Raw genomic sequence first — 10,171 nt, 5'->3', positions numbered from 1 at the left:
CTAAATTTGCCAACAACCCCGATGATACCAACAGTATTTCATCTATGGATTTCCTCGCTGTTAATTACTTCTACGTGATCGTTTGCAATGTGTAAAGCTACCACTATGTTATACCCACTAAATTAAGTATTCAATGCATACCTGAAAACAGATGTGTCCCAGAGAAAAACCTTGTCTGCAATCAGCGGCACGAAGAATACATTCCGATCATGTTCAAGCCTATCCACTTCTATCTGATGAACAATATTTAGTGTTGTAATGTGCATGCAAACCACACAGTGTTGCTGTCATATCATCGAAAACTATTACTAGTATCTAGTGTAATATCCATGCATCATGTGTGGCGTTGCTGTAATATCGATGCATCCTGTGTGCCGTTGCTGTTATGCCAATGCACCCTGTGTTGTGTATCCATGCACCCTGTGAGGTGTTGCTGTAATATCCATGCACCCTGTGTGGTGTTGCTGTAATATCTATGCACCCTGTGTGGTGTTGCTGTAATATCCATGCACCCTGTGTGGTGTTGCTGTAATATCTATGCACCCTGTGTGGTGTTGCTGGAATAACCATGCATCCTGTGACGTGTTGCTGGAATATCCATGCATCCTGTGTGGTGTTGCTGTAATATAAATGCACCCTGTGTGGTGTTGCTGTAATATCCATGCATCCTGTGTGCCGTTGCCGTTATGTCAATGCACCCTGTGTTGTGTATGCATGCACCCTGTGTGGTGTTGCTGTAATATCCATACACCCTGTGTGGTGTTGCTGTAAAATCCATGCACCCTGTGTGGTGTTGCTGTAATATCCATGCATCCTGTGTGGTGTTACTGTAATATCCATGCGCCCTGTGTGGTGTTGCTGTAATATCCATGCACCCTGTGTGGTGTTCCTCTAATATCCATGCATCCTGTGTTGTGTTGCTGTAATATCCATGCACCCTGTGTGGTGTTGCTGTAATATCCATGCATCCTGTGTGGTGTTGCTGTTATATCCATGCACCCTGTGTGGTGTTTCTGTAATATCCATGCGCCCTGTGTGGTGTTGCTGTAATATCCATGCACCCTGTGTGGTGTTGCTGTAATATCCATGCACCCTGTGTGATGTTGCTGTAATATCCATGCATCCCGTGTGGTGTTGCTGTAATATCCATGCATCCCGTTTTGTGTTGCTGTAATATCCACGCATCCTGTGTGGTGTTGCTGTAATATCCATGGGCCCTGTGTGGTGTTGCTGTAATATCCATGCACCCTGTTTGGTGTTGCTGTAATATCCATGCACCCTGTGTGGTGTTGCTGTAATATCCATGCATCCTGTGTGGTGTTGCTGTAATATCCATGCATCCTGCGTGGTGTTGCTGTAATATCCATGCATCCTGTGTGGTGTTGCTGTAATATCCATGCATCCTGTGTGGTGTTGCTGTAATATCTATGCACCCTGTGTGGTGTTGCTGTTATGTCAATGTACCGTGTGTGGTGTTGCTGTAATTTCCATGGACCCTGTGTGGTGTTGCTGTAATATCCACGCACCCTGTGTGGTGTTGCTGTAATATCCATGCACCCTGTGTGGTGTTGCTGTAATAGCCACGCACCCTGTGTGGTGTTGCTGTAATAGCCACGCACCCTGTGTGGTGTTGCTGTAATATCCATGCACCCTGTGTGGTATTGTTGTAATATCCATGCACCCTGTGTGGTGTTGCTGTAATATCCATGCACCCTGTGTGGTGTTGCTGTAATATCAAAGCACCCTGTGTTGTGTTGCTGTTATTTCAATGTACCGTGTGTGGTGCTGCTGTAATTTCCATGGACCCTGTGTGGTGTTAGTGTAATATCCACGCACCCTGTGTGGTGTTGCTGTAATATCCATGCACCCTGTGTGGTGTTGCTGTAATATCCACGCACCCTGTGTGGTGTTGCTGTAATATCCATGCACCCTGTGTGGTCTTGCTGTAATATCCATGCACCCTGTGTGGTGTTGCTGTAATATCCATGCACCCTGTGTGTAGTGTTGCCACGCACCCTGTAATATCCATGCACCCTGTGTGGTGTTGCTGTAATATCCACGCACCCTGTGTGGTGTTGCTGTAATATCCATGCACCCTGTGTGGTCTTGCTGTAATATCCATGCACCCTGTGTGGTGTTGCTGTAATATCCATGCACCCTGTGTGGTGTTGCTGTAATTTCCATGGACCCTGTGTGGTGTTGCTGTAATATCCACGCACCCTGTGTGGTATTGCTGCAATATCCATGCACCCTGTGTGGTATTGCTGTAATATCCATGCACCCTGTGTGGCGTTGCTGTAATATCCATGCACCCTGTGTGGTGTTGCTGTAATTTCCATGGACCCTGTGTGGTGTTGCTGTAATATCCACGCACCCTGTGTGGTGTTGCTGTAATATCCATGCACCCTGTGTGGTATTGCTGTAATATCTATGCACCCTGTGTGGTGTTGCTGTAATATCCACGCACCCTGTTTGGTGTTGCTGTAATATCCATGCATCATGTGTGGTGTTGCTGTAATATCCACGCACCCTGTTTGGTGTTGCTGTAATATCCATGCATCCTGTGTGGTGTTGCTGTAATATCCATGCATCCTGTGTGGTGTTGCTGTAATATCCCTGCATCCTGTGTGGTGTTGCTGTAATATCCCTGCATCCTGTGTGGTGTTGCTGTAATATCCCTGCACCCTGTGTGGTGTTGCTGTAATATCCATGCATCCTGTGTGGTGTTGCTGTAATATCCATGCATCATGTGTGGTGTTGCTGTAATATCCCTGCACCCTGTGTGGTGTTGCTGTAATATCCATGCATCCTGTGTGGTGTTGCTGTAATATCCATGCATCATGTGTGGTATTGCTGTAATATCCATGCATCCTGTTTGGTGTTGCTGAAATATCGATGCACCCTATCCATGCACCCTGTGTGGTGTTGCTGTAATATCCATGCACCCTGTGTGGTGTTGCTGTAATATCCATGCACCCTGTGTGGTGTTGCTGTAATATCCATGCATCCTGTGTGGTGTTGCTGTAATATCCATGCATCATGTGTGGTGTTGCTGTAATATCCCTGCACCCTGTGTGGTATTGCTGTAATATCTATGCATCCTGTGTGGTGTTGCTGTAATATCCCTGCACCCTGTGTGGTGTTGCTGTAATATCCATGCACCCTGTTTGGTGTTGCTGTAATATCCATGCACCCTGTGTGGTGTTGCTGTAATATCCACGCATGTTATGCATAAAAACTGTGTGGTGTTAGTGTAATATCCACGCATATATTATATTGCTGTAATATCGATGCACCCTGTGTGGTGTTGCTTTAATATCTATGCACCCTGTGTGGTATTGCTGTAATATCCACGCACCCTGTGTGGTTTTGCTGTAATATCCATGCATCCTGTGTTGTGTTGCTGTAATATCCATGCATCCTGTGTGGTATTGCTGTAATATCCACGCACCCTGTGTGGTGTTGCTGTAATATCCATGCATCCCGTGTTGTGTTGCTGTAATATCCATGCATCCCGTGTGGTATTGCTGTAATATCCACGCATATATTGTATTGCTGTAATATCCATGGATACAGCCTAGGGGGGAAGGGGCGGGGAGGCTGTGGCATTCATGGCGAGAGGAACAGCTGACAATCTTTACAACTAAAGTACTGTCGGAAATAGAGAAAAACTGTTTTTAGGCTGTTACTCTGTATCCCTAAAATTTACACAACTGCAAATAGCATATGTCGAAATAACCTACATCGGCCTAACTGGGCGTTCAGTGGGATGCGTAATAGGATATCCAGAAAAGCATGTTTACTCGCAAAATTGGGAAAACCTTAGAAAAAATACCAATAGCTGCTCAAAACAATAGATCAGACTATAGATGGCAATTAGGTCGCTCAGCCAGGTATGACGACGGAGCGTCGACTCACCTGGCATGAAATCCATGCGCTGCCTACAGGCACAAGGGGTCATCTCAAAGATATTGTATGCTTTCTCATGTGTGTTGAATATGTCTCATCTATTGATTGACATCTTACGTGTCTTTCATTCACAGAGTTTATGTGGAGATATGTAAAAGAGTATGATACCCATTGAAAAGCTTAAATCAGCCTTCGTATTAAATGTCTCAAAATATATAGGTGGCATGACCACCTGATGATCGACAGGACTGGATAGTATTTGTAAATTGTTATGACATGCCGTTTGATTCCCCAATCAATTTCCCATAAAGGATTATCTTATCTCAGCTGATATCTCTATCACCCAGCCCGACTCCGACCACCGTCTGTGACACCCGTCCTAACATTCAGTTTGAGACGACCCCTCTTACCGGTTTCTTTTATAGTGATAGTGAGACTCCATGGTAGCTACATCCTTAATAGCTTCAGTATTAAAGTTATTATTTTTTACGTCAGCTATCGTTTATAATAAAGATAAGTTTATTTTTGAAATGGGCATTTAAAATGCGTCCTTTGCAATACAGTATCGTCGCACACTAATTTGCATAAACTCATGGTCTGTTCCAATTAAGTCGCTTTGGACTTCAAAAAACCGCATTGCTTATTTCTGCACTAATCTCTCCTCAGTAAAGTCCTTATTATACGTTTCCTATCTCTCTACCACTGAGACTGTAGTTAGGCCGAACTTAGTTTAACAGATATTTCACATATTAACTACATACATTGTAGATGTCAATGCGAAAAATCAGTTTTTTTTCTATTTCCGACAGTACTTATGTTTTAAAATTATATTTTATTCGCAAACCTATAACATTGTGCATATAGATTCAAAAATGAAAAGGAGGACACTTTGAAGCCGGGTAGAGACGTGGACCTATTGTTCTACCTCATACGTTTGAAACATCAAATTTTACATTTATTTATATGTAGGCAGATCAGAACCTGCTTTCACATGAGAACTAATCTTTTAATTCCCATCTCAGCATATCCACACCCTGTAATATCAGTCCATGATCAACCTTTAGCAGTGAGTGATACAAATATATCGCCATGGTTAGGTCACACATAGGATCGCTGTTATATCAAACGACACAGTATGATGCCAAGGTATAAGATACCAAGGTATACTTACATTACATCAGATACCTGTCGTGCATACACACATGCGCATTAATCACGTACCACCCACTTCTGATATGATAAATACGAAAACTCTCTGTGTGGTTGTATATCCTTTGAAAGCAAATTCTGCGTATTAAAATGGTAACTGGAACTGTCATTCATTTATTCATCAGGACCAGGCTAGCTATTCTCGAAACGTTCGAACCCTAAGAACTTCGTAAGCCCATTCTTAACACAATGGCCACGATCAAAGTTAAGAATTCTTAGGACTACGAACGTTTCGAGAATAAGGCCCCCTGTGTAGACACCCCTCGCACGGATAACATCTGCCAGTCAGCATCGGAAACCTTTGCCATTTCTAATGGAGTGCCTGCGTCAGTTCCTGCAGATCTTCAGCTCGTACTTTGGCGTAAAGTTGCATTTTTCTCGGAGCCCGCGCTATGTTAGACGTTCTTGCCTGTGTCAATCTGTGAGGAAAGGATGTCTGATTGTAAGCCGTTCCCTCCTTCCCCTTCTCGTGGTACTGGTGGAGAGTCGGGCTCCCGCTCTCTATTGTCAGTGCAGATGCTTCGGAATGGATCTAGGAATTGCGCCTTACCAGGCGAATGACTCGGTCATCACGGTTATTGGTCTTCCTCGGTCTTTCAGGTCTTAGGCGATCCTTTACTTCACCCGTGGACACCTCAAACATCGACGAATAAGGTGGTTAATGTTGAAGTCAGCACCGAGGTTGCCACGCGACATGCTGGCATCATGCATACGAATAACTTACCATCATCTATTTTCTGAAAGTGTAAGCTTTGTCACTAAGTTAGTACTGCCGTCTTTTAAATCAGTTCAGATAGCCATACTGCGCATACTGCAATTATGAAATTCATACCCCAATGTGCTTGGCGCCTTCGCAGCAGTGAACATGCGACCCATAGCTTCTGAGATATTGTTTGAAGCACGTGGTTTGCACGCGCATTCCAGTATGCTAGGATATCATCGCCTGGGTGGACCCAAATTTTAAACATTGCCCTTGGATTCAGGTGGTGCTGAATTAATGCTCATGCGTCATATACAGCCAATATATCGTGGTTGCTATAAAACAGGTGTATAAAGCTGGACATATGCAGAAACAATAATCCCACCTGCAATTGTTTAATATGGTTATAACACGTAGTTGAATAAAAAATAGATCATAAACATGGAAACTGTGACATGGCGGCGACATCAATACTCGAATATAGCACACAACTCGGTTCCAGAACTTATTGCAACCATGAATATTTTACATGAAATTCCGCTGAAAAGTCTCTTTTCCGTCAGTGATGAATTTGTTGACGTGATTTGCATACGTAAACAGCCGATGCGGAGATCGGTATTTTCGCTTTCCCGATCTGATCACGTACCGCTCTGAGAGCCTACGATAATACTGACTGACTGACTGAGTTTAGTTTTACGCCGCTTTTAGCAATATTCCAGCAATATCACGACGGGGGACACCAGAAATGGGCTGCCTACGATAATAGAGGCTCCGAGTACATATGCATCAGTTACATTTCAACACACATGAAGAATGTTTCGAAATGTTTCTATTACCATGCCTCGAGGACTTGAGTTCGGTGCAAACACCCCAAACCTTCATATTGATATAGTGAGAGGCTGAAAATGGCGAAAACGCCGAACAACTTAGAAACAGCAACTAAGGAGGAACTCGCGAACAACCCTTACCAAAATTGAGGAAGGTGCATATATTGCAGTCTAGGCGATACTGACGTCAGTACTACCACATGATGCACTTGCACAGTGTACTCACCCCGAGTCCCTTTTGTTGATACACAAGCCAAGAGAGAGATGTACATTTCTGAAATGCAAATAAAACCACTCCTTGATAATTATGGTGCTATGACGTCATCAAAAACATATGACGTCATATCAAAATATTTCATGACGTCATTATAACATTGGGTTCGCTGATGAAAGTATTATTGTGTTCTATTTGTAAAATTGTTTTTATGAGAGTGGTAGAGAAATCTATGTGGATTTATAGATGATATAATGAGCGAAATGTGCAAAGGCAGTTTATTCAGTTTGTGTGTTATTGTAGTGCATATTCAGTGCAATTCTGTAATCGTAACAGCGATGATGAGTAAAACGATCAATGTAAATAATCAATCACTTCTATATAGATCTAGAGCGGGGTCAGGTATTTCCGAGCAGTTAACACCATATGCAACATTATTCTTGTTGTGTTTCATTTTTTAAACAATAATTACTACTAACAAAGAACCTTTCAATGAGAATAATATTTTTACGCATAAAGGCGAGCAAATCCTGTCCAACATACTTGTTTCTGATAGATATTTGACGATGTAATCAAAGTATTCCCCCCCTCCCCCCAGCAGCATGTGGTACTTACACGATAACAGTGAAGACGGAGCAGAGTATTCTTCTCCGTGTTTGAACACCAACACCACACATTGTCATGACACTCCCACCATCAGGACACACGATGCCACATGTCCTTGGATTTGAACGTGAGACAGGATATTTTACGGGCGCATCGGAAAGTGGTGAAACATTCAAAACACGAAAGGTCCACCCGCTCAATGTTTTTTTTCTCTGACGGAGGAGAAAGTTACAGTATTGATTCACAGGCATATTTTGAGGAGTGTTGCATATAGTTGTTGCTGACGACCTCACCAAGCTACAGAGACCAAGGCTGATCTGAGGGACACGGATGTAGAGGTGTACTGCAGGAATGGCAGACTGATTACAGAACCTTGCTCCCATGGCAACACAGTAAATCAACCACTCATGCCTGTTTCTAACAAATCCCAACCCCATGGAGTTGACTACAGTAGGTAATGTATCACACTGTGGGTATAAAACAAACTAATTCCAACGTAAACCAATAATTTTAAGTGAAATTGTTTAGTATAATTGTATATGATAAATCTAGGCTATATACCACTAGCAACTTGAGCTAGACCACTTTTCGTCGGATCAAGGGAACGTACGGTGCTTCCTGCATGACTCCCTTCACTGCCAAGGGGACAATACTTTTACGCTACTTTAGCCTCCTGCTTTGATAATCGTGAAATGCTCATGTGCTAATAGTCCCTGAACCACACGGGGACACGATAACATGCATGCAGACATGAAAATTACATCTGTGTCCTGTGTTTGTTGGCAGCCAGCCTTGATAACATGCTATAAATCGTAATATGAGGATACTGGTGAGCTGATAATTCGGTGAGCTCTGAAACAGCCCTGGCTGACAGATGCTGTACGCACTGACGAGGAGAGGATGTTTGAAATGAAATGAGCAAAGTATTCATCCATTAATATGATTGAAAATATATTCGTGCACAATAAAATGTATATGTACTTATCAAGATAACAGTGCTTTTCCCAGTCCTGCTAGACATGCAGATGAAACCATACCTGGAACGGTTTGTAACTGTGGCTTTGTCATGTCCAGAGCGACATTGTGGCCAGACCATGTCCAGGGCGAGATTGTAGCTAGGCCATGTCCAGGACGAAATATTGGCTAGGTCATGTCCAGGACGAGATTGTAGCTATGTCATGTCCAGGACGAAATATTGGCTAGGTCATGTCCAGGACGAAATATTGGGTAGGTCATGTCCAGGACGAGATTGTAGCTAGGCCATGTCCAGGACGAAATATTGGCTAGGTCATGCCCAGGACGAGATTGTGGCTATGTCATGTCCAGGACGAAATATTGGCTAGGTCATGTCCAGGTCGAAATATTGGGTAGGTCATGTCCAGGACGAGATTGTAGCTAGGCCATGTCCAGGACGAAATATTGGCTAGGTCATGTCCAGGACGAGATTGTTGGGTAGGTCATGTCCAGGACGAGATTGTAGCTAGGCCATGTCCAGGACGAAATATTGGCTAGGTCATGCCCAGGACGAGATTGTGGCTATGTCATGTCCAGTACGAAATATTGGCTAGGTCATGTCCAGGACGAAATATTGGGTAGGTCATGTCCAGGACGAGATTGTAGCTAGGCCATGTCCAGGACGAAATATTGGCTAGGTCATGTCCAGAACGAGATTGTTGCTATGTCATGTCCAGGACGAGACTGTGGCTTGGCCATGAACAGGACGAGATTGTGGCTAGGTTATGTCCAGAGCGAGATTCTGGCTTTGTCATGTCAGGACGAGTTTTGTAGTTAGGTCATGTCCAGGACGAGATTGTGGCTAGGCTATGAACAGGATGAGATTATGGCTAGGCCATGTCCAGGACGAGATTGTGGCTAGGCCAAATCCAGGACGGGATTATGGTGAGGCCATGTCCAGGAAGAGTATTGTAGTAAGGTCATGTCCATGACGAGATTGTGGCTAGGTCATGAAAAGGACGGGATTGTGGCTAGGCCATGTCCAGGACGAGATTGTGGCTAGATCATGTCAGGACGAGATTATGTCTAGATCATGTCAGGACGAGATTATGGCTAGATCATGCAGAGGGCGAGGCTTGGCCATGAACAGGAAAAGATTGTGGCTAGGTTATGTCCAGAGCGAGATTGTGGCTAGGCTATGAACAGGACGAGATTGTGGCTAGGCCAAATCCAGAACGAGATTGTGGCCAGACCATGTTCAGGACGAGATTGTGGCTTAACCATGTCCAGGACGAAATTCTTGATAGGTCATGTCCAGGACGAGATTGTGGCTAGGCCATGTCCAGGACGAGATTATGGCTCGGTTATGTCCAGAGCGAGATTGTGGCTCGGTTATGTCCAGGACGAGATTATGTCTAGATCATGTCAGGACGAGATTGTGGCTAGATCATGCAGAGGGCGAGGCTTGGCCATGAACAGGAAAAATTCGTGGCTAGGTTATGTCCAGGACGAGATTGTGCCTAGGCCATGTCCAGGACGAAATTGTGGCTAGATCATGTCAGGACGAGATTGTGGATATTTCATGTCCAGGACGAGTTTGTGGCTAGGCCATGTCCAGGACGAGATTATGTCTAGATCATGTCAGGACGAAATTATGGCTAGATCATGTAGAGGGCGAGGCTTGGCCATGAACAGGAAAAGATTGTGGCTAGGTTATGTCCAGAGCGAGATTGTGGCTTGGTTATGTCTAGG

Source organism: Haliotis rubra, unplaced genomic scaffold (assembly GCF_003918875.1).
Source record: "Haliotis rubra isolate DU_JTF1 unplaced genomic scaffold, ASM391887v1 Scf110, whole genome shotgun sequence".
Lineage (NCBI taxonomy): Eukaryota > Metazoa > Mollusca > Gastropoda > Lepetellida > Haliotidae > Haliotis > Haliotis rubra.
The sequence above is the reverse complement of the archived record's forward strand: the minus strand, read 5'-3'. Positions refer to the sequence as shown.